This window comes from Melitaea cinxia, chromosome 25 (assembly GCF_905220565.1).
Source record: "Melitaea cinxia chromosome 25, ilMelCinx1.1, whole genome shotgun sequence".
Classification (NCBI taxonomy): Eukaryota; Metazoa; Arthropoda; class Insecta; order Lepidoptera; family Nymphalidae; genus Melitaea; species Melitaea cinxia.
Genome location: NC_059418.1, coordinates 2,089,225 through 2,114,470, shown reverse-complemented (window position 1 = coordinate 2,114,470; position 25,246 = coordinate 2,089,225). Strand labels below are relative to the sequence as shown.

The window sequence follows — 25,246 nt, the reverse complement described above, 5'->3', positions numbered from 1 at the left end:
AACACCAGAAACATCGCGAGCGTTTTGCCAGCCCTACCCTCAATTCCTCCCAGGAGTACATTCTGAGTTGTGTAAAACAATGCGCATTGACTTGAATATTTTTTCGTCTACCTACGTTGTAATACCGGACCATGTAATTGAAGTCGGGTTTGTTTCGTTTGTAAGCAAACATTATTGTTAGGTAACAAACGAAAATCGTTAAATATGAATTTCCTCAGATTCCGATGTAGCACATCTAAAAATGTCAATTCTTATACGGCGTTCACACGGGATGTTACGTAGATAAAACCGCGACGGGTAGTTAGTATTTTCGTATAGATTTTTTTATACTATTCATTAAATTATATAGTATACTAGCTGACCCCGCATACGTTGTTTTGCCATGTATGTTATAAAGCCCCTTAACCCCCCCACCCCTTATAAATTAGGGGTATGAAAAATAGATGTTGTTCGATTCTCAGACCTACCAAATATGCACACATAATTTCATGAAAATCGGTCAAGCCGTTTCGGAGAAGTTTAACTACGAACACCGCGACACGAGAATTTTATATATTAGATTAATAAATATTATATTGTTTTAAATTGTACCGTGTTCTTTATACAGGGTGTGGCGTAAATAGTGGTCCACCGTTAAGGATTCGATAAACCAGGTAATTTACTATAACATATTACAATTTTATTCATTTTTACCCAAAGGTTCCGGAAATATTTTTATTTTTAATTTTTTTACGATATTTGTACCCCTTGTTACAAATTTGGTTGTAGTTTTAACAAATACCATTATTTTTTCATTTTGATTACTGTTAATTACTGTTGAACACTAGAGCTATCGTTAAATAACACATTTTTAATGTAAATTTAAGGCTTTTGAAGAAAAAAATTGGTTTTACTCTACTTTAAACCCAAATTTTTAACATATCATGCTAATTCAAGAGCGATTTTTGTAAAAAAAATGTACTAAGCTGTCAGTGCCCATTCATTTAAAAATATGCCTACTAAATACCGATTTCAAAATGGTATCACAATAGCAGATCCCTTTGTTTAACAGAAAGATATCCAATTTTAATTGAAGAAAGGAAGATTTTCATTAAAATGCATTTTAAAATTTAGTTGCGTTAATACTTATGATTTTTGTAAAAAAAGTAACTACACTGTCAGTGCCTATTCATTTTAAAATATTCCTACTAAACACAGATTTTAAAACGATTTGCCATCCCATTAATAAAAAAAATTATTGCAATTTTAATTGAAAAAGACTTAAAATAAAAATAAAAAATTACTACTGTTACAGAGTGATCTTGGCCTAACTTGTAAATTAGAACAAGGCATTAAAAAATAATAAGTCATGCTGTCATCGTTGATTATTATTCTTTGACATGATTACAAACACTCTAAAAATTACACTAAATGCTCGAAATGGCCCCCATTCGCAGCTATACATGCTCTGCAACGTCGAATATACAGTGTTTGTAATCATGTCAAAGAATAATAATAAACGATGACAGTATGACTTGTTTTTAACCGACTTCCAAAAAAGGAGGAGGTTCTCAATTCGACTGTATTTTTTTTTTTAATGTATGTTACATCAGAACTTTTGACCGTGTGGACCGATTTCGAGAATTTTTTTTTAATCGAAAGGTGGTGTGTGTCAATTGGGCCCATTTAAATTTATTTGAGATCTAACAACTACTTTTCGAGCTATATCTAATAATGCGTTTTTACTTGACGCTTTTTTCGTCGACCTACGGTGTATTATACCGCATAACTTTCTACTGGATTTACCGATTTTGATAATTATTTTTTTCTTGGAAAGGGGATATCCCTAGTTTGGTACCATGATAAGAAAACTAGGATCTGATGATGGGATCTCAGAGAAATCGAGGGAAACTCTCAAAAATCCGCAATAACTTTTTACTGGATGTACCGAATTTGATAATTTTTAATTTAATCGAAAGCTAATGTTTATCATGTGGTCACATATAAATTTTATTGAAATCTGATAACTACTTTTTGAGTAATCTTTGCATAACGCATAGTTACTTGACTATTTTTTCGTCGATCTACGTTGTATTACTCGTCGATGTAATTGAAGTCGGTTTTTTTTTTCGTTTGTGAGCAAACACAATTATTTTTTAATGCCTTGTTCTAATTTACAAGTTAGGCCAAGATCACTCTGTAACAGTAGTAATTTTTTATTTTTATTTTAAGTCTTTTTCAATTAAAATTGCAATAATTTTTTTTATTAATGGGATGGCAAATCGTTTTAAAATCTGTGTTTAGTAGGAATATTTTAAAATGAATAGGCACTGACAGTGTAGTTACTTTTTTTACAAAAATCATAAGTATTAACGCAACTAAATTTTAAAATGCATTTTAATGAAAATCTTCCTTTCTTCAATTAAAATTGGATATCTTTCTGTTAAACAAAGGGATCTGCTATTGTGATACCATTTTGAAATCGGTATTTAGTAGGCATATTTTTAAATGAATGGGCACTGACAGCTTAGTACATTTTTTTTACAAAAATCGCTCTTGAATTAGCATGATATGTTAAAAATTTGGGTTTAAAGTAGAGTAAAACCAATTTTTTTCTTCAAAAGCCTTAAATTTACATTAAAAACGTGTTATTTAACGATAGCTCTAGTGTTCAACAGTAATTAACAGTAATCAAAATGAAAAAATAATGGTATTTGTTAAAACTACAACCAAATTTGTAACAAGGGGTACAAATATCGTAAAAAAATTAAAAATAAAAATATTTCCGGAACCTTTGGGTAAAAATGAATAAAATTGTAATATGTTATAGTAAATTACCTGGTTTATCGAATCCTTAACGGTGGACCACTATTTACGCCACACCCTGTATATGTTACAAATGTCACCTTTATAGACGGGTTGTCTGTAAGAAGTCACTGTCAGTGATAAGACCGCCTTTGCAATTTATCCAGTATGTTTTTTTCTTTTTCTCCTTTTTAATGTTCTTTTGTTAATTTTTAAGTGTCCAATAAAGTATTGTATAGAACAGTCTATGGTTGAGTGAGAGATGACATGTGAGGGAAGGTTATGAGGGAAACCAAACCCAATGAAAGTCGATCTAACACTAAATTTATTAAGATTATTTTGAGTATATATAGGCAGAAGTATAGACGTCATTTGACGTCATTCGTAGCAAACAAATATCAATTTCATTAGAAATCTGCATAAGAAAAATAACAATTTCGTAATAAATCAGCTAAATTAAAGAGGTTACTAATTAGCAACCCCCGTACAAGTATAAATAAATAAATATTTTTTTTTCAAATAATAATCTTCCTGATAATTTCGAATAATTCGGTATCAACATATCATTCTGGATAAGTATCTTACCTACAAAGTTTCGTCACGATCTCTTAACTGAGGTAGTCCACAGCAGGATATATCCTGCTCAAAATAGGCAGCAGCCCGACTGGGGTAGTACCTCGACCTTACAGAAGATCACAGCTGAATAATACCGCTTTCAAGCAGTGCTGTGTTCCTGTGGTGATTAAGGTGATCAGGTCCTTGGTGTTGGAGGTAGAGTCGGCAACGCGCTTGCGATGCTTGGCAAGTTACAGTAATCGCTTATCATCAGGTGATCCGTACGCTTATTTGACGACCTAAGTTATATCTAGATAAAAAAAAACAAACACCCCTTCAGAATCCAGCAGTTTAAAATATAATACAAGCATCGTCTTGCGGTTCTACCCGTTTCTGTTCTGATCGTATATTAATATCGGGTTAACAAGAAGCTTATGCGTTTTCCTAAATATACAGCTATATTTAAACTAAATTTCATCACAATCGCTTTATAGTTTTTGCTTGACATTGTAATAAATAGGATTAATTTGTCCTATCATTTAGTTCATTTTTAAAATGTTATTCCTAAGAAAGGATAAAATACATAAAAAACTCTGGTATATAATTACAAAAATACGTCAAAAAAGTCGATCTCCAAATAACATTAGGTTTTTTATTCGGATTCAATTTCCTAAGTCCCTTCTTTGTACATACGTATGCTACCTGCCTGTACATCTATCTCTTTCGCGTTTATATTCAGACGTGTGAGTGAGAGAGACGGGTATATTTCGTAAGCTACGCGCCGAGGCGGTTAAGCCACGCCTATGTAGGCTCTATTCGTCGACTGTGGACAAAAAAAAACCGCTTAAAGGGAGTTTAGGTTGGACCGGTACGGGTTGCAGTCGTCGGTTTCGTGTTCTGTGTGTGCTTTAATTTGTGACTGAGAGACGTTTTTATGTGTGTGTGTGTGCTTTTTGTGTTTTTACGGTGAGTTTATTGTTTTATAAAATTTTAACAAAAAAAAAAAGCTTCGCTTTACATCGACACGTAGGTAAAGTTAGGAATGTAGTCGAAGTCCTTTGAATACACATTGTTAGGGATGTCTAATAATTGTGTTTGCCAGCAAACGAAATAACCGACTTCAGTTACATCGACAAGTAATACAACGTAAGTAGACGAAAAAAATGAACAACGCACTAGTCGCCACTGCGATTTTCGAAGGTTCCCTTCGATTTCTTTTGGATGCCATCATCAGATCCTGGTTTCCTTATCATGGTACCACACGTGGGATATCTCCTTTCAAACAAAAAAAGAATAATCAAAATCGGTTCATAAACGACGACGTTATCCGCGAACACACATTTAAAAAAAAGCGGTCGAATTGAGTAACCTCCTCCTTTTTTGAAGTCGGTTACAACGTACTCATCAGATTTAAATTACCACACGACAAGCGCCATCTTTAAAAAAAAATTTGCCAAAAATGGTACACCCAGTAAAAGGTTATGATGTAACAGACAAATAATACAGTCTAATTGGAGTCTTTTTTTTTCAAGTCGGTTCAAAGCTGTTTATCTTTGTTATAAGTATCATTATAGATTTGATTTTTAGAAGTTAAACTTCTTTACGTACGCTTGACTCGGGGTGTGGACTGGTGAATGCGTGACGAGAGCGTTACGAAAAGTGTGATGGTGTGAGGCGAACGGAGCAAGAGAGAGAGGACACATTTTCTTTCTTTCTCTCATTGCCGGTTACGTTTCGTATATCTAAGACACAGTGCGGGCCTATTGTTAAAGAAGTAGTACTTCAGTCGTATGGTCTAAAGCACACTCGATTTTTTTATACTGTCTTATACATCACAATTACGTAAATGTTTTTAACCGACTTCAAAAAAAGGAGGAGGTTACTCAATTCGACCGTATATATATATATATATTTTTATGTATGATCGGGGATAACTCCGTCGTTTATGAATGGATTTTGATAATTCTTTTTTTGTTGGAAAGGAGATATCCCTAGTTAGGTACCATGATAAGGAAACTAGGATCTGACGATGGGATCCGAGAGAAATCGAGGGAAACTCTCGAAAATCCGCATAACTTTTTACTGGGAGTACCGATTTTGATGATTTTTAATTTAATCGAAAGCCGATGTTTATCATGTGGTCACATTTAAATTTCATCGAGATCTGATAACAACTTTTGGAGTAATCTTTGATAATGCGTATTTACTTGACTATTTTTTCGTCTACCTACGTTGTATAACTTGTCGATATAATTGAATTCGGTTTTTCTTCGTTTGCCTGCAAACATAATTATGTTACGTAGTTACAAAATAGTTACAGTCTGTGTAGTACTTACATATAGACTTATGCCTATTTAGCCATTTCTTCAAGAAAAACCTAATTATTATAGGTAACTATTGCTGACCCCGCGAAAGCAAAGTTGAAGCGAAGTATATACAACAATAATTAGAAGTTTAATTCAATATGCGTGATGGCGAATATGGATACTATTGGTAGAAAGTAAAGTAGGAGGTACCGTAGCTTATAGACGCCTGCAACACCAGCATCGCAAACGCATTGCCAACCCTACCCCAGACCCTGTCCAGCAGCTCTGGCCACCTCACTCACCAACAGGAACACAACACTGCTTGAAAGCAGTATTATTTAACTGTGATCTTCTGTAAGGTAGAGGTACTTCCCCAGTCGGCCCACCTCAGTAACGATTACAATCAGAATTTATAATGAAAGTCGGGACCGACGACTTCTTCTCTCCAAAGCATGGGAAACTTGTACTAGACGTGCATATTCATATAGTTATCGGCACGTATTTTGAGCGCTGACTTTCAATATACTTCGAAATTATTAATTGGTTATAGACATTTAACACGTTAAACGTCGCCTTGATTTTTTTAGTTTTTTCTGTTTCGGGCAATAGGGGATACCGTGTAGTCGACAAACAATTTTTTAGTTGTTGTCGCGTAGGATACCCACATGACCGCGAGCCAGAGTCAACTTAAAAAATATGTCATATAGTTTGTAGCGACATCTATCGCGCGGCGCACAAACTAGAGAAAACTGACGTATCCTACATCGCGCTATTAAAGTTATCAAAGTGATTGAGTATATATATACAAGATCCCGATAACAACCGTCGGGGCCAGTAGCCCACCAGACACAACACCCGTCTGGTTGGTGGATCCTCCCTTTTCGATGGCCGACCTGATTCCTCACACATTCCCAAACTGGTGACCCCGACGTGATTCAAACTATACCATCACCCAAACTAAGGAGAAATAAGTAAGATCTCCAAGAATAGGTATGGTAGTGCAATAGAACTTATCCTGTAATTTTTGTAAATAAGGACTTTTAAGCCCATGGACTAAACAAGTGAGGCCCAAATGGTGTCCCCCGTGGCGTTCAATGTGTTAGATAATACTATGTACTATCATTTTTTATCGACTTCAAAAAAGGAGGAGTTTTCTCAATTCGACCGTATTTTTTTTTATGTGTGCTCTCGGATAACTTGTCGTTTATGAACCGATCTTGAAGATTTTTTTTTTGTTGGAAAAGAGATATCCTAAAGGCGGTACCATGATAAGGAAACCAGGATCTGATGATGGGATCCCGAGAAATCGGGGGAAACTCGAAAATGCGCATAACTTTTTACTGGGTGTACCGATTTTAATGATTTTTAATTTAATCGAAAGCCAATGTTTATCATGTGGTCACATTTAAATTTCATCGAGATCTGATTACAACTTTTGGAGTAATCTTTGATGATGCGTATTTACTTGACTATTTTTTCGTCTACCTACGTTGTATTACTTATCGATGTAATTGAAGTCGGTTTTTTCGTTTGCTAGCAAACACAATTATATTGAATTTTATTTTGTATTAATGAAAATATTTGTGATACCCACTTTGCCAAGCGCTCAATATCCGTGCCAGGACAAATCTATCTGTTTGTATTGAAGTCGATTCCGCGACCCCATACCACGGCGGATCGGTGTCACATTAAATTCTATTGTATTGTCATGCTGATCGATCAATGTGACGCATTAAATGTCAAAATATTATCCAAGAAACGCAGTCTCGAGGGACATACATACTGTCGCCTACACATACATAATGCGAATGTTTCACGAAAGTAGATACTACTGAAACGATTTTGATGAAACTTTGTACTTAGATAGCTGGAAATCTAGATTGACCTACAGCATATTTTTTATCCCGAAATTCCCACGGGATCGGAAATTATGCTGGTGACACCACGTGGCGTAATTCTATTGATGAAATAAGAAATACAACGAGTGTCGCAAACGTCACTTACGTCGTCTTACAGCCTGTAATATCTCACTGCTTTTGATGATTCTTACTTTGATCGAAAGCTAATGCTTGTCTTGTAGTCTTATATAAATTTGATTGAGATCTGATAACTACTTTTTGAGTAATCTTTGATAACGCGTATTTACTTGACTATTTTTTCGCCTACTTACGTTGTATTACTTGTCGGTGTAACTGAAGTCGGTTTTTTTTGTCGTTTGTGAGCAAACACAATTATTTTCGTTGACTAGCTAACTTCAGGGTGTCGGTTTTTTGTGACGGTGTGCGCGCATCGTAAATATTTACTCTCATCATTTTTCCCTAACGGCGGTTGCGGGTTCGATCTCCGCACATGACAAACAGTTGTATTCGCTATACAGGTGTTTGCCGTGGTCTCGGTGTTTGTGCAGTCCTTGTGGGTCTCCCCACCTTGCCTCGGAGAGCACGTTAAGCCGTCGGTCCCGGTTGTTATTATGTACACCTGATAGCGATCGTTACTCATAGTAAGGAATATATCCGCCAACCCGCATTGGAGCAGCGTGGTGGATTAAGCTCTGATCCTTCTCCTACATGGGGAAAGAGGCCTATGCCTAGTTGTGGGATATCACAGGCTGAAGCGTATTTTTTTCCTAACGCGCCAAGATAAGTAAAATAATAATAATAATAAAATAATTTTTATTTTGCTCAAATTATGTGGTTTACATTATCTAGAAGCCCTGCGACCCGCGCTAGCTTAAAAAAGCTGCGTTACAGGCCACAGTTTCTTCCCCAAAAAGTTTATTGTTACAACAAGTACCTCATCATCATTACAGCCTATACAGTCCACTGCTAGACATAGGCCTCCACAAGTTTACGCCTAAAATAACGTGAACTCATGTGTTTTGCCCATAGTCACCACGCTGGGCAGGCGAGTTGGTGACCGCAGTACTGGCTTTGTCGCACCGAAGACGCTGCTGCCCGTCTTCGGCCTGTGTATTTCAAAGCCAGCAGTTGGATGGTTATCCCGCCATCGGTCGGCTTCTTAAGTTCCAAGGTGGTTGTGGAACCTTGTTATCCCTTAGTCGCCTCTTACGACACCCACGGGAAGAGAGGGGGTGGCTAAATTCTTTAGTGCCGTAGCCACACAGCAACCTATAACTTCAAAAATACAATCGAATCGAAAGGTTCCTCTTTTTTCAGGAGTCGATTAAAAAATATGGTGATAGGTACGAAGATCGGGCCAGCTCGTAATTTAAAAAATATTTAATTCAACTGAAGTCATATTCCGACTCAAAATGGAGTCGTCCGAACACAATAACCGTTTTAAAAAATTTCAACGTTCAGAAAAAAAAAACTAAAGGAAATTCCTGTACCATTGTATTCGCCCACGCTCCAAATATTTCATATTAATATATACCTTATGAATTGGTGTTAGAGTTTAAAGTTTAATATATTTATTGAATTTGTTCGAAGCTCTCGAGAATGGTAAGTGTCTCGAGTAGGTCTCGATTTGGAACTTTGTTTTCTTGGGTTTTGATTTTTGTGAACTTTAAATACTTTTAAACCGACTTCAAAAAAGTAGGAGGTTCTCAATTCGATTGCACATATTCTTTAGATCTATACTAATATTATAAAGAGGAAAAATTAGTTTGTTTGTTTGTTTTGAATAGGCTCCGAAACTACTGGACCGATTTGAAAAATTCCTTTACCATTAGAAGCCGACACTATCCCTAATGAACATAGGCTACTTTTTATCGCGTTATTTAGTAACCACATTATTTAAGCAACATATTTTAATTTTTCTATCTTTGTAATTCATAACTAGCAATATCATATATTTTGTTACCTCAGAACTTTTGACTGTGTGGACCGATTTCGATGATATTTTAATTTAAGTGAGATTTGACAAGTACTTTTTTGGGTTGTCGCTTATAATGCGTATGTACTTGACAAATTTTTCGTCGACCTACGTTGTATTATACCTCGTAACTTTTTACTGGGTGTACCGATTTTGATGATTCTTGATTTAATCGAAAGCTGATGCTTGTACTGTGGTCTAATTTAATTTTGATCGAGATCTTATGACTACATTTTGATTAATCTTTGATAATGCACTAAAATTATGGTATATGGTTATATGGTATGTAATATTATATTATTTGACTAGCCCGTTGGCGTACTTTGTAATGACTGCTTGCTACTCTGTACCACTCTCACTAAAAACATCCCGTAGGAAGACAAAAGTAATCCTATTGATGTTATAGATGCGAAAGTTAGTGAGGATGGAGGTTTGGTACTCTTCAATCAAAAACATCAGACATCCAGAATGACGCATAGGCTATTTTTTATCCCGACATTACTAAGGGGTTGGAGGATATGCTTGTAATATTATCAATAAAAAAAATTGTAAGGAGCTATTTTCGTTATTTACATAGATTTCACTGGGAGAGAGGGGAGGGTATTTTAGTGACGAGTGGGAGGGCAAAAGCTCCTGGACAGTGTTGGGGGTAGGGCCGGTAATTCGCTTATCATGTTTGCGGGCCTATAATAAAAAAAAAAATAGATGGGAAAATCGCGTGGCTATGCTAGTATATAAGTGGCTATGCTAGTAGGTATATAGTAAAATGATTTAAAATAGTATTATATACATTAGGAGTATATAACTGTGCTATGTATGATTTAATTTGAACTGACAAGACCTATTAATATTAATACAGTTTCAATTGTCTAGACAATTGCTTCTAATTCACATCAAAGAGACGCCATCTTTAAATTGGTATCACCCGTCCCTCTCGCACTCATCCAGTATAATATACCAATCTCCTTCTCGCTAGGAATTAGTAGGGTCACCATGATTTCGGGACTATGTTCAAAAAATCTTCAGTTCAAAAAGCTTCTCACCAATTGTTCTCAGCTGAACTTACATTACGAATTGACGGTACCTTCGCTTTAACTAAGTATAATTTTAATTTGTAGAGTGACAATTCACAAGTGCGCTTGAAGCCTACTTAAATATATTTTAAAAAAATAATTTCGATTTTGTATAGTCTTCTCATTCAATATTTTCCAGAAGCGGTCAATTGTCAATATTTTTTAGAAGCGGTCTCTAAATTTAAACTATCGGAACAAAATTTACCAGAATCTTCCATTGAGTATCGGAACCAATTTAATTACATTCAAACCAAGTCTTAAATAATGTAACTTTCTTAGTGATTATTTTAAGTTTGATTCTATTATAAAAATATTAAAAAATTGTTGACGTAGGTGGACTTGACCGATTTTGTAAATTGACTCCTACTGTACGGATTAGGATTAGAGAATATGAATACACAAAATAGAAATATTTATTTCCGGTCTAGTTGTTACTCCATGTGGGTCTCCCCATCGTACCTCGGAGAGCACGTTATTCTATCGGTCCTGGTTGTCACCTCATGTACACATGAGAGCGATCTTTACTCACGGTAGGGAATATATCCGCCAACTCGCATTGGAGCAGCGTGATGGATAAGCTCTGATCCTTCTCCTACATGGAGATATTACATGATGAAGCAATATTAACTTATTGTGCCTAGTGGATTTGAAGGATTGGTAGAAGAGAGAGTTAAAATAATTTGCTGCCGGTATGGATGAAGTCTTTTTTAATAATGACGAACCGTCTCGAACAAAGTAATATAAAATATAAAATAAAAAATGACGGTGAATTAACAATTGTCAAACGCATACAAAATTACAAAATTGAGTTTGCTTCTAAAAACTGATAGGCGCTCCAACATGCCCCCGGGCGTTGAAAGGAACTTTCAACTCGAACTTATAACTGGTAACGGGCAGATTCTGTTAAAGGCTCTTCTCACTATTCCCGTTGATGTTTGTATGTCAGCAACACGAACGACTCCATCGGTCCCCGGATGGACGGCAACAATTCGTCCCAATTTCCATTTCAGTGGAGGGAGATTTTCTTCCTTTATAACTACTAAGGAATTCAGCTGTAAATCCTCCTTACGTGAATGCCATTTAGTGCGTTGTTGTAATTCAGAAACGTACTCTTTACTCCATCTCGCCCAGAAATGTTGGCGGAGTTGCTCGATTCTTTGAAAACGAGTTAAATGATTTATGGAGTGATCTTGATATTTTGGCTGTGATATGGAAGTAAGAGGGCGACCGATGAGAAAATGGCCTGGAGTCAGCGGCATGTAGTCAGCAGGATCTGAAGACAGCGGTGTTAGTGGACGAGAGTTTAATATGGCTTCAATTTGAATTAAAATGGTGTTAAATTGCTCGTACGTCAAATTACAATTTCCCAACACTCGCTGTAGATGATACTTTGTTGACTTAACACCCGCCTCCCAGAGACCGCCAAAATGAGGAGTATACGCGGGAATGAAATGGAACTTTATTCCATCATTGGCCATACTTTCACCTAAGTAATCGCTATTAGTTTTTAAAAATTTCGAAAGCTCATTGTACGCACCAACAAATGAGGTACCGTTATCAGAAAAAATATCAGTCGGTTTTCCTCTTCGCGAAATAAATCTATATAAGGCCAGTAAAAAGCTTTTACATGTTAAATCACCCACAAGCTCTAAATGTATAGCCTTGGTGGTGAAGCAAATAAAAATTGCTATATACACCTTCACCAACCTACATCCGCGACCTTGGCGACTAGCGCACGTCATCGGGCCGGCGTAATCTATGCCGGTTGTCTCAAAGGGATGACCACCTGGAAGGACGCGCTCCCGTGGCAAGTTACCCATTAAAGGAGTAACAACCCTACCTTTCATTCGATGACAGCGCACACATTTATGATAACAAGCCTTCGCTAAATTGCGACCTCCTATTGGCCAATAATTTTCCCTAATTGAAGCTAACAATAACTGAGGGCCAGCGTGCATCAATCTCTTATGCTCATAATCAAATAATATTTTCGTAAAATGATGAGTGGACTGTAATAACAATGGGTGTTTTTTATTATAAAGGAAATTAGAATTCTCAAGACGTCCCCCAACACGCATTAAATTATTTTCGTCTAAGTAAACATTAAACTTTAAGAGAGGACTACTTTTAGGTAAACTTTGTTCTTTAATCAATAAACTATATTCTGGAAAAGATTCCTTTTGACATTTCAAAATAATTAAATTTAATGCATCCTTCAATTCATCGTCAGATAAAAACTTATTAACTGGTAATTGTTTTTTGCAACACCTAATAAACCGCATTACATAGGCTACGGAACGAACAAGACGTAAATAGTTAGAAAAACGATTAAACTGAATTAATCCATTATGTAATGTACTGTTGTCAATGACAGCGCTTAACGACACGTCAGGTCGAGTTTCCGGTAGAAGCTCAGAATGTTTGACTTGAGAAGGCCAACGAGACGAATCCTCCATCAAAAATTCGGGACCAGACCACCACAAGTCATGTTTGTGCAAAGTACTAATATCGATACCACGAGATATCAAGTCAGCTGGATTCATGCAGGTTGGAACGTGTCTCCAGATGCAAGTGTCTGTTTTTTCTAAAATATCAGCAACGCGGTTGCGTACAAATGGCTGAAGCTTACAAGGCAACATCTGTAACCAACCCAGCACTATGGTCGAATCAGTCCAGCAAAAGACACGACTTATCTTTGCCCGAAGCGAGCCTACGACCTTGTCATATAAACGGGCTCCTACCAAAGCTCCACACAATTCCAATCGTGGTATTGTCATAGGTTTTATCGGTGCTACTCGACTTTTAGCCGTTAACAAACGAACTATGCAGTTGCCTTTATCATTTAAGGAACGAACATAGACGCAGGCCCCATATGCCCGCTCAGATGCATCTGTAAAAATATGAAGCTCTAATTCTTTGTATGAATCACAGACTACATACGAGGAATGCGGAAATTATTTAAAAGATGCAAGTCTTTGACAATGTTTTGCTAATGCATACTAATTTTAGGCGGTAATGTGTCATCCCATGATAACTTGTCTAACCACATTTGTTGCAATAGCATTTTCATGCTAATGACACATGGGGATAACAGCCCTAAAGGATCAAAGATGCGAGCTATGATTGAAAGTAAATCGCGTTTCGTATTACCATGAGAAGTCATTGATGAGTCTATAGAAAATGAAAACTCATCAGAAGTGGCATACCAGCTTAGGCCCAGTAACTTGTTGGGCTCATTAGATCCAATATTTAAGTTACATGATGATTCAGCAGAATCTGATACTAGGCTTGGTTCATTTGACATCCATTTTTTCAATGGCATACACGTTGACAGAAGTGCTTAGGTGACTTCATGCAACGCCGTGATGTCCGCATCAATGAACGTGATGAATCGGCTCTAATTTGGTCCATAAGACCAACAGATGAAGGACTAATGTTGGCAAAATTGCAACATATATTTGTAGAAACTAATGTAACATTCTTGTTACTGATAGTACCAGAGACTATCCAACCTAATTTGGTTTCACACAGAACAGGTTTTCCATCACCTAATTTTATTTTGTGTGACCCTAACAAGTCCCAGAATAGATCAGCGCCTATTAGGATGTCTACATCAGAGGGCTTATAAAACGTAGGGTCAGCTAAACATATCTCAGAGGGAATATTTAAATTGGATAAGTTTAATTGACAACTTGGCACTTGAGAAGTAATTGATGGTAAAACAAAACAATAAACGTCCGTAGAAAAACTGTTATCTAATGATGTCATGGAAACATGACAAGTTTTACCTACGTGAGAGCTCACGTTATTTATGCCTAAGATTGACCTATTTATCTGACTAGTTGGTAAATTTAATCTTTTACACAACCTATTAGTCATAAAACTCGAAGTACTGCCACTGTCAAGAACGGCGCGAACGGTATGCACACGATTATTACGATCATACAGATTTAATAAAGCGGTTGATAACAGAACTTCACGCTCTTTAAGATTATCACAAAATGTGACGTGAGCTGATAAGGCTACATTATTTGTGTCGCTCGTAGTACATGGTGATGTTGATGATGACGGGTTATCGGTCACGCTACTAAAATTATTGTCGTTGCGATTATTCAACATATTCTTAAAGTTCGAAACATGAATGAGCGTATTATGCTTACGTTTACATAACTTACAACCCGATTTTTTACAGCGGTTAGCAAAATGACCCTTATGAAAACAGTTATAACACACCTTATAATCTGGCAATAATTTAAAACGATCATTGTTACTCAACGAAAGAAACTGTGGACAAGTATTTAGATTATGGTCACCTTTACATTTAGGGCAAGTTCTCGTAACAACATCTGTGCCGGAATTGATTGGACTTTGAGCCACCATAGACTTCAACTTAGGACCCTTTACAAATGAATTAGATACATTGCTTCGCGACAGTTCTATTGTTTCAATTAAATCAGCGCGGTTACGCATAAACCTAATGAAATCCTTAAATTTTATAGAATAGTCTTTATCTTCACGTCCCTTAAATTCCTCCCATTCACGAAATGTTTTTTGATCTAACTTGCGTGTAACAATGTAAATTAAAAGTGTGTCCCAGTGCTTCACCGGTTCACCAAGCGACTCTAACGCTCGCAAGTTTTTATTTAATTGATCAATGAGACGTTTCAAAGTTAACGATGATTCCTTTACAATCGGTTCAACATTAAACAAAGCGGAGATGTGATTTTGAATTAACAACCTTTTATTGTCAAACCTATCGCACAATAACTGCCAAGCCACCGAGTAGTTACTCGCTGAGAATTCGATGGATTGAATTACCACAGCAGCAGATCCCTCCAGGGAAGCGCGTAAATAATGAAATTTATTAACGTCATCTATTTCATCGTTAGAATGAATGAGGCTAGTGAAGGTGTCGTGAAACTCCAACCAAGTTTCGTAAGAACCGTTAAATTTGGGCAATTGTATAGTGGGTAGTTTAACAAATTTATGATTACCAGCACGAGTACTTCTATTACTACTAATCGAATTATTGTCGTTATTAAACTTAGTTAACAGATTCTGAGCCATTGCTAAATATTTATAATATTGTGACTCAAACTCGGATCGCTCAGAGAACTGTGCGCGAGCATCTTCGACGATGCATTCTAAACGCGTCTGTACCTCATCATATTGTTCGTACAAAGATTCAATCTTACCCAGTCGTAATTTTATCTCAGTTGCATCAAACTCGTTTAATGTTTTAATATTGAGAGCTTCGAGATAATTAATGAAAGCAGTTAATCGGCCTTTAAAGCTCCCTCGCTTTTTTATTAGTTCTCGTTCCTCTGACATTCTGGGAGTCGAGTGCAGTCAACCTGGAATTTGTACAGTAATAAGGTTAAACAAACTTTTAAAACAATAATGATGATTAACAGAAATCTAATGCAAGATGATTAATAGAAATTTAAAATTGCAGAATCTAAAGTAACTGTGACTAGTATAAATTATAATTAAGTCGGTACAAAATCTACGTAAAAACAATTAAAATTAGCAAGTAAATTGATAACAAATTTATATTCGACAAAAAAACTAATAAATACCCACTTTCACTAATCTACAATTTAATACGAAAGTAACTGTTAGATATTTGGTTATGTATAATGAAACTCCGGTGTGGACAAATATAACTTTATATTATTTAAGATATAATATAATTAATTAGCTGACAAGACAAAGGACGTGTACGTATTTAGTTTCTAGTGACGAGTAATGACAGTGACGTTTCACTTACATAGACTACCATTCATAACATCTCCCTTTTTCTTTACAGACATGACAATTCAATATTATGCTTGTTAAGACTGACTGACTGGTTGACAATTGACAAACTAATAACATTATAATATGACTAATATTAATAAAACTTATAGACTAACAGACTTAAAAATATATTTTAAATTTAGCTTAATCATACGTACAATCTTGAAATCTAACTGTAGGTTTGACCTGTCTACCACTTATTGTTCTCTTAATTCCCTCATGTTTACTTTCTTTACTATTTTTATCTTCCATTCTCATTTCATTCTTTAGGCTAATTTGACTACTTGCTGGACTTTCTATTTTCTTTTCTAATATTTTTTCTTTAGTTGGACTAGAAGAATGAGAAGGTAACAAGTGTTGACGATTTCTTCTATAGGTAGATCCATCTGGAGCTTCAACAATAAATGATCTAGGCTCTTCACATTCCTTTATTATTTTTCCTGGTTGCCATTTTGACTCTGACGACTTTTTAAACATGACTTTATCTCCTTTCCTTATTTTAGACAAATTTTTTGATTTTTTATCATAATAAAATTTTTGTTTATAATTATTTTGTTGTTTTATTTTCCTGTAGATTTTATGACTTATTATTTTAGGTTGAAGGTGTGTTTCAACAGTAGGTATAAGTGTTCTGAGACGACGAGACATCAACAACTCAGCAGGAGATGGTAAGTTATTTCTAGGTGTTGTTCGGTACTGCAGCAATGCAAGATACGGATCATCCCCTGACTCATCACATTTGGTAAGTATGCGTTTGACTATTTTCACTCCAGACTCTACTAATCCATTAGAACGAGACAGGTATGGACTAGATGTAGTATGTGTAATATTCCAAGACTCTAAAAACTGTTTGAATTCTTGTGAATTCATCGGTGGTCCGTTATCAGAATTAATAATTAATGGAATTCCATGACGACTAAATATAGGCTTTAATGCATTTATTAATGCTTTGGCTCCAGTTGAACTAACATTAGCAATTTCTATGTAGTTTGAATAATAATCTTCAACAACAAGAATGGTTTGATTATTGAATTTTAAATAATCTATCCCGACCTTTTGCCATGGGAAAGAACATACTTTATGTGACATTAGAGGTTCAGTTTCCTGTGTTAAATTCTTTATAAATCCTCCCAGATAATTTAAAATACCAAGAAATCTTTGTAGATCCTTGAGACAGACAGGAGACGGCATATCCTTGATAGCCCGGACTTTATCTGGATCAGGTGACACTCCATTTTGTGAAAATATATGACCTAAGTATTTGACTTGTGTATGACCAAATTTACACTTACTTTTATTAAATTTTAGGTTGACTTCTTGAGCTTTCTTAAACACTCTTTGTAAATTTTCATCATGTTCTTGTCGACTCTTTCCATAGACTAAAATATCATCAGCATATACCATAACTCCAGGTAATACACCAAATGTTTCTGTCATAATTCGATGAAATATTTCAGGAGCACAGTTAATACCAAAAGGTAACCTTTTAAATCTATAGCGGCCAAATGGGGTGTTGAATGTACATAACATTGAGCTTTCCAAATCAAGACAAATAACCCAAAATCCACTACTCGCATCAAGAGTAGAAAAATATGACGCGCCATGAAGCTTAGACCGTACCATATCAATAGTAGGTATAGGGTAATGAGATCTACATATTGCTTCATTCAAGTTTCTTGGATCAAGACAGACTCTTAGTTGACCATTTTTCTTCTCAACTAATAAAAGTGAACTCACCCATGCTGTTGGCTCAGTAACCTTGGTAATGACATCCAAATTTTCCATATTGTCCAATTCCTTCTTCAGTCTATCGTGTAATGAGAATGGAATTTTCCGCGGTGGATCAATTTTAGGACGAACATCACTATTGACAGTGATATGACACTCACCAGGTAGACAGCCCAATCCATCAAATACAGATTTATACTTTGACAATAGACTCTGTAAATTATTATTTTTATTAATATAATGTGACTGTAAATGTGACTGAACATGACAATTACTTTTATAAGACTGTGACTTTTCATAATTATTAATATTATATGACTCTGACAGATTTTGATATTTATTATTTGTACTACATGACTCTGACTGACAATCCTGACTATTACCAAGACAATTATTAAACTCTGACCTATGACTTTGACTCTGAACCAAGTTTGAATGATAATTCTGACTAAAACTTTGACAATCACTTGACTTTTCAATATTAAAGACCCTTTTAATAAGACCTAGCTCTGAACAGGTATTTTTACCAATGACAGTTGGAGATGAGACATTTGCAATAATAAAGTTAATAATTTTTGACTGACGTTGACTATTTACAAAATAAGTACATTCAAGCTTTTGTTGACCTAATATTGGTATACTATTTCCACAATAAGATGTAACTTTAGAATGACAAGGTGAAAAATTTTGATTGACATTTAATGATTGAAACAAATTATATGACATGACATTAGCATCGCTTCCTGTATCTAAAATACATTGCACATTTACGTTATTAATTGTAAGATTAACACTCCAATCTGAAATTGTAGACTGACATGAATTCAAGTGTCCGACAAACAAATAATTTGAATTTTTAACTTCATAGTCCATATTGTTCATATCATTTTGACTTAATTGTATATATTTCACTGTTTTAGACCTGCAGAATGCCTGATAATGACCTAGACGGTGACACTGTCTGCACCTAGCCTTTTGCGCAGGGCAGGTATATCTATGATTTTGCCCACACCGTGTACACATTCCTTTTTCTTGAGACTGTAAACTTGTTCCTGACTGTGACCTTGCTCTTGACTGTGACCTTGCTCTTGACTGTGACCTTGCTCTTGACTGTGACCTTGCCCTTGACTGTGACCTGCCTGAAGCCCGAGATCTTGACTGACTGAATGATTGACGTTGATAGAAGACATTAGTAGACTCTTTGAACTCTGTAGCATGACATCTAGCTGAGACTAATGTTTTTGACAAGTTTCTAGCCTTTTCTAGTGTTAAATCTTCCTCTAGTAATAGTTTCTCACGGACATGTTGAAAACTTTCATGCATATTAGTTATAAAAATATCTTTAATCATTCTATCTTGTAAATTTCCGAATTCACACGACTGACTTCTATTTATTAATGTCGTAAGGAAGTCTTCCAGGCTTTCTTCAGCTTTCTGTTTAGTTGTAAAAAACTTATAGCATTCATAAGTTATGTTTCTTTTAGGTACAAAATATTCCTCAAATTTAGTAACTAATTGATTAAATGTAATTTTGTCGATGTCTAAATTGAATGAATTAAATATTTCGAGACTTTCCGTACCTATAAAATGTAATAAAACTGCTACTTTGCGTGCGTCTGACTCTTCATATATGGCACTTGCCTTGAGAAAAATGATGAAAGTTTGGTACCATTTCTTCCAATTCGACGATAGATTGCCTTCCAGGCTCATGGGCTTGATATTACCAGCTATGTTAAGCCTATTTGACGACGACATTGCCTCTTCACGCTCGCCACGTGGCTCGACCTTTTTGACCTCCGACATTGACTTTATATTTTGTAGTTGTTCTTTTAAAAGACCACTTCTGACACCATGTTAGATATTTGGTTATGTATAATGAAACTCCGGTGTGGACAAATATAACTTTATATTATTTAAGATATAATATAATTAATTAGCTGACAAGACAAAGGACGTGTACGTATTTAGTTTCTAGTGACGAGTAATGACAGTGACGTTTCACTTACATAGACTACCATTCATAACAGTAACAAAAATAATCAAGCTTTATTTGTAATTATTTTGAGAATTTAGTAACAACAAGAAAAAAGTATCTTATTATAAAGGGAATACAATTTTAACAGTACCAATCAATCAATTCAACAACTTAACGCAGCGCAAAATATAAATGTGGGTAACCAAATAATTTTACTAGCAGTACCCAACGTAAAGTATAAAATTATTATATTATTGTTTCAAATACCTGTGCAAAACTATTTAATTATTAAATAATAATAAATATTGTTCTATAAATCAAGCTAACCTAAAATAATGTAAGCACTAAACTTACTGTACCTTAAAACTAGGCACGTTAACTTGAATAGAATAACTTGTTAAACAATATAATAATAGTTAAAATAATGTAAGCGTTAATTCTTACTGTACCTAATAAATATATAAAAATAATAGGTACGTTTTAACTTTATTGCTAACAAATCTTAAAATGCTACAGGTCTACGATAAATAATATAATTAACACTATATTCTAAAATAATAATTGTAATAACTCACCTTATAAAATAAGCTTATGCTAATTATGTTACCTGAGTGTTGGGTTAAGATATTATGACTAGTAAATTTAAATCAAGTTCAATATTAACACCATTAAATAAATCCTCTTCATCCACATTACACGATTGCAAATCTTTCTTCTTTTAAAATATAAATCCTCTAATATAATAACTGATTCTTCTTGAAATAATATCCGGCTCGAAGGACCACCACAAGGATTAGTAGAAGAGAGAGTTAAAATAATTTGCTGCCGGTATGGATGAAGTCTTTTTTAATAATGACGAACCGTCTCGAACAAAGTAATATAAAATATAAAATAAAAAATGACGGTGAATTAACAATTGTCAAACGCATACAAAATTACAAAATTGAGTTTGCTTCTAAAAACTGATAGGCGCTCCAACATGATTCACTCGCGGATTTTTCGATCCCGTGTGAAATTTCGATACAAAAGGTAACCCGTGTATTATTCCTATTATCCTATATTATAATCGGTGACAGACAGACTATCAGACACATTCATTTAGTAATAAGTATTGCGATGAGTAATTCAACGCGCCTTCCTTGTATGTTATATAAAATGGCATGTCCTCTGACTTCGCCCCCACTAGTGGTCCGCCTACATTTTTTGTGACTTGCACGTAGTGTGCGAAAGAGGCAGCAGTATCAAGAAAGAGATAGCAGTACCTTCCCTTTGACAAGCCGACCGGACTAAATTACATCTATGGCAATGTTATTGGATGATATATTTTTTGTGGGTTTTTTTTTTTAAAGGTCAATCTGGCGATGTCGGTAGTTGGGGTTTTGGGTTCGAAATTTTTGTGTGATTGCGGTTTTGTTTCTCGTGGGGATGGAGTGTAGATAATTGTTATATACGTATCTGTACATATACAGGTATATATGTAATAAATCTAACAGACTTGAGAAACATTATTCATTTTTTTTTACACAACTAGATCTAGAAGAAATGGCTAATTAGCCATAAGTCCGCCCATTGTACTTCACTGTCTGTAACTATCTTTATGCTTTGTTTGTAATATATTTGTGGTGTACAATAAAGTATAAAATAAAATAATAAATAAATAGATCGGCAAATAAGCGTACGGCTCATCAGATCGTAAGCGGTTACCGTAGCTTATAGACGCCTGCAACACCAGAAGCATCGCGAGCGCGTTGCCGACCCTATCCCCGACACTGTCCATTAGCTTTGGCCATCTTACTCGTCACAGGAACACAACACTGCTTGAAAGCAGTATTATTTAGCTGTGATCTTCTGTAAGGTCGAGGTACTACCCCACTCGGTCTACTCCAGATTTCGAGCAGGATATTTCCCGCGCTGCCCTACCCCATTACTGTCTCGCAAACTATTAATGTGTGAGGTTTAAATATTTTTTTCTGAAAGTTTATAATTTTCTGAGGAATGATGCCGTTAACGTTAATAAATCGATGACGGTATTCAACGGATAAAAATAATATGATAATATAATAATAACTCTTTATTGTACAACAAGAGTGAGCAAAATTACAAAAATAAAAACAGGAGATAACTACAAAAGGCGGTCTTATCGCTAATGAGCGATCTCTTCCAGGCAACCTTTTGGCAGAGGAAATGGTATATAGATGGATATACCTACCTTTTATTTTTTTTTTACTATCAAATACCGCTATATTTATGAGATTTTAGATTTCTATCCGCAAATGTGAATCTAGAAGTTTTTGCGGCATATTCTACCTCCTGTTTTTAAAGTCTATTCGTAACTTATGTACGGGATAAACTTTATCCAGAGCTGAAACAGGCCCTCGGTATAAAGAAGTATATACAGTAATATCTATACTAATACTAGCTGACCTGGTGAACTTTGTATCGCCTTGTTTTTTTCCTTGAATATAACAATTATATATATCGAAATAAAATGTAGCCTATCTTTCAAGTTGGATCATAATATACCTACGGTGTGCAATTTGATTAAAATCGGTTAAATAGTTTAGGACTCCATCGCGGACAAACAACGTGACGCGTAATTTATATATATTAAGATTATAAAGATGAAAAGTGCGCTAATCTAAGGAACAATCGTTTAGAATTGAAAAATTATTTTTGTGCTGTATAGCCAATTTACGGAGGAAGGCACACAAGGGTATACAGGCCGTTTTTTCTCTCAAATTAAAATCCTGCGTCTAAAACACTGGAGTACAGCTTGTATACATAGGGGACTATTAAGGGGACTTCCATTGATTACGTGAGCTTAGAATGGGGGGGGGGCATTAAATCTCACCAAATCTCATTTAAACTAGGAGGGTCTCCCGATCGAATCGAAAAGCTTACATCAAGTTCAAAAAAATATAAAATATTACAGATATTACAATATATATATTGAGTATTCATGTTGCCTGCTAAAATAAATATCATGGCTATTAAAATAATTTAGTTTTTGCTGTGAATTTTATTTAATTTAAATAAATTACCCATAATATATGTACGATTTTATTTTTGTGTTACCCACATATTAGGAATTCTAAACATTCCACCAGCGCCATGGTTCGCTTAAACCGAAAATAAAAAAATCATTATATCAAAAATTTCGCTCTAGCGGGTACATCGTTCCATAGCTTAATTGGCTAGAGCGCCGACACGGTCAGTCGGAGACGCGGGTTCGAACCCCGCTGAAGCGGTCAATTTTTGATATGATATTCAAAAATGTTTACCTATAATATACATGAACAGTTTATTATTTCCCGTCAATCTCTGTTATATTCACGTCAATCTCACGTAAGGGGACAGGGGGGTCCAGGCAAACCTCACGAAATCTCACCTAAGGGGGTCTCAACTGATCGAAAAATAGCTCACGTAGTAAATGGACACCCTCTAAGTACGTATAGTAAACAAATGTTCAACTAACTATACCTAACCAAAACAATTGCAAAAGGTACACACAGCCTTGACAGTGACTGTCACAACTTGATATTGAAAGTGAAATAGCCGGCAAACGTCGTGATTATGTATTTATAAAAAAGCTGTACATAGCCATTGTCTGTTCGTCGATGACCTCGACAGAGTGGCTCTTCTGTAAATTGTTTGAAATGAAAATAGTATAGTTTTATTTATACGCTGATCCGTTTCGAAATAGCACGGTGGGTAATGCTCCGATCTTTTATATATTATATATATATATATATATATATATATATATATATATATATATATATATATATATATATATAGCTATTATATATAGCTAAATTAATATGAATGTATATGTACTTATAACATACACACACGGTCGTCTGTTCCTAAAGTAAGCAACTCATTGCTTGTGTTTTAGGTAACAGCCAGATAGCCAGTAGATAAAAAAGGAAATTATAATTGAATATATAAATAATACATGTAAATAAACTAAATATGCCTCGTGATTTTACCCGCGTTAATTTGAGCAAAAGAAGTTATGTAATATTATTTAGCCCATAGCCTTTCTCGAAAAATGGATTATCCATAATATTATGTACCTACCAAACACATACTCTGGAGTATTATAGGCTGTAAAATATCACGATATGACTTATAATTGGGACTGAAAACACGAGTTTTAACTATAAAATTGAAACTTTAGAAGCAAGTGTCATCGGTTGCTGATATCTTGCGGTTAACGTATTGATAAACTGTCAAGGTGTTCGCAAGAGTTAACCAACTTTTGGGTTACAAGATTAACAATAGAAAGATTTCATAGAATTAACGCAGTTTAATTTTAAAACGTTCAGTGATTTTATTATCTAACTAGCTGTGCCTGCGACTTTGTTCGCGTGGAATTTAACTAAGTAGTTATTGTTCAGTTCGCAGAGTTATAAAATAAATAATATTCTAAAATAATAGTAGCCTTAGTTACTCCTAATTACATCAGCTATATGCCGGTGAAAGTCCCGTCAAAATCGGTCCAACCGTTTCAGAGATTAGCCGGAACAAACAGACAGGCAGACACACAGACAGACAGACAATAATTGTAAAAAATGTTATTTTGTTATATGTACCTACGAGTACATATGCATTTAGTAAAGCGGTTATTTTAATATTACAAACAGATTCCAATTTTATTTATTTGCATAGATACGTCAGATAACTAAGTATCGATAACTTTATCAGACGGTATGAAAGACAAAGATTTCGAAAATCGCATCGAGAATCGCAGACTTGATTTTCTTTGTTTTTATTTTTAATTACATAAAAGCAAAAAAGGGGCGAGTACATAAAGCGTGACTGATTTTTCCTCGTGTATATAGTTGCCTAAAATAAATCTGGTTGGTGAGCCGTGAAGGTCAAAATGGCGGCGGTTTAGTCGGATACGAAGACTAATTGATTTCGATCCTTTGACTTTTTACACGTTTATTAACAGGAAAACCGTATTCTACTAATATTATATGTGATGGTTTGTTTTCGACTGGTTTAGTAAAAGTATCTCGAGCATACAGATCACAGCTAAATAATGCTTATCATCATCATCATCATTTTAGCCTTAGCCAAAAAATGGCTCTAACTCATGTGTTTCGCCCACACTCACCACGCTGGGCAGGCGGGTTGGTGACCGCATGGCTGGCTTTGTCGCACTGAAGACGCTGCTGCCCGTC

The 25,246-nt window shown here is 35.2% G+C and overlaps 1 protein-coding gene and 1 long non-coding RNA gene across 2 annotated transcripts in view; both read left to right on the top strand.

Annotated features, from left to right (window-relative positions):
- LOC123665812 (endoplasmic reticulum membrane sensor NFE2L1-like) overlaps positions 1-25,246 on the top strand; it is a 135,749-nt gene that overhangs the window by 37,472 nt on the left and 73,031 nt on the right. The gene's annotated exons all lie outside the window — the stretch shown is intronic.
- LOC123665814 lies at positions 5,960-25,149 on the top strand. Its single transcript, XR_006745114.1, has 3 exons — positions 5,960-6,066; positions 22,234-22,241; positions 25,139-25,149. It is a non-coding gene; the product is annotated as an uncharacterized LOC123665814 (long non-coding RNA).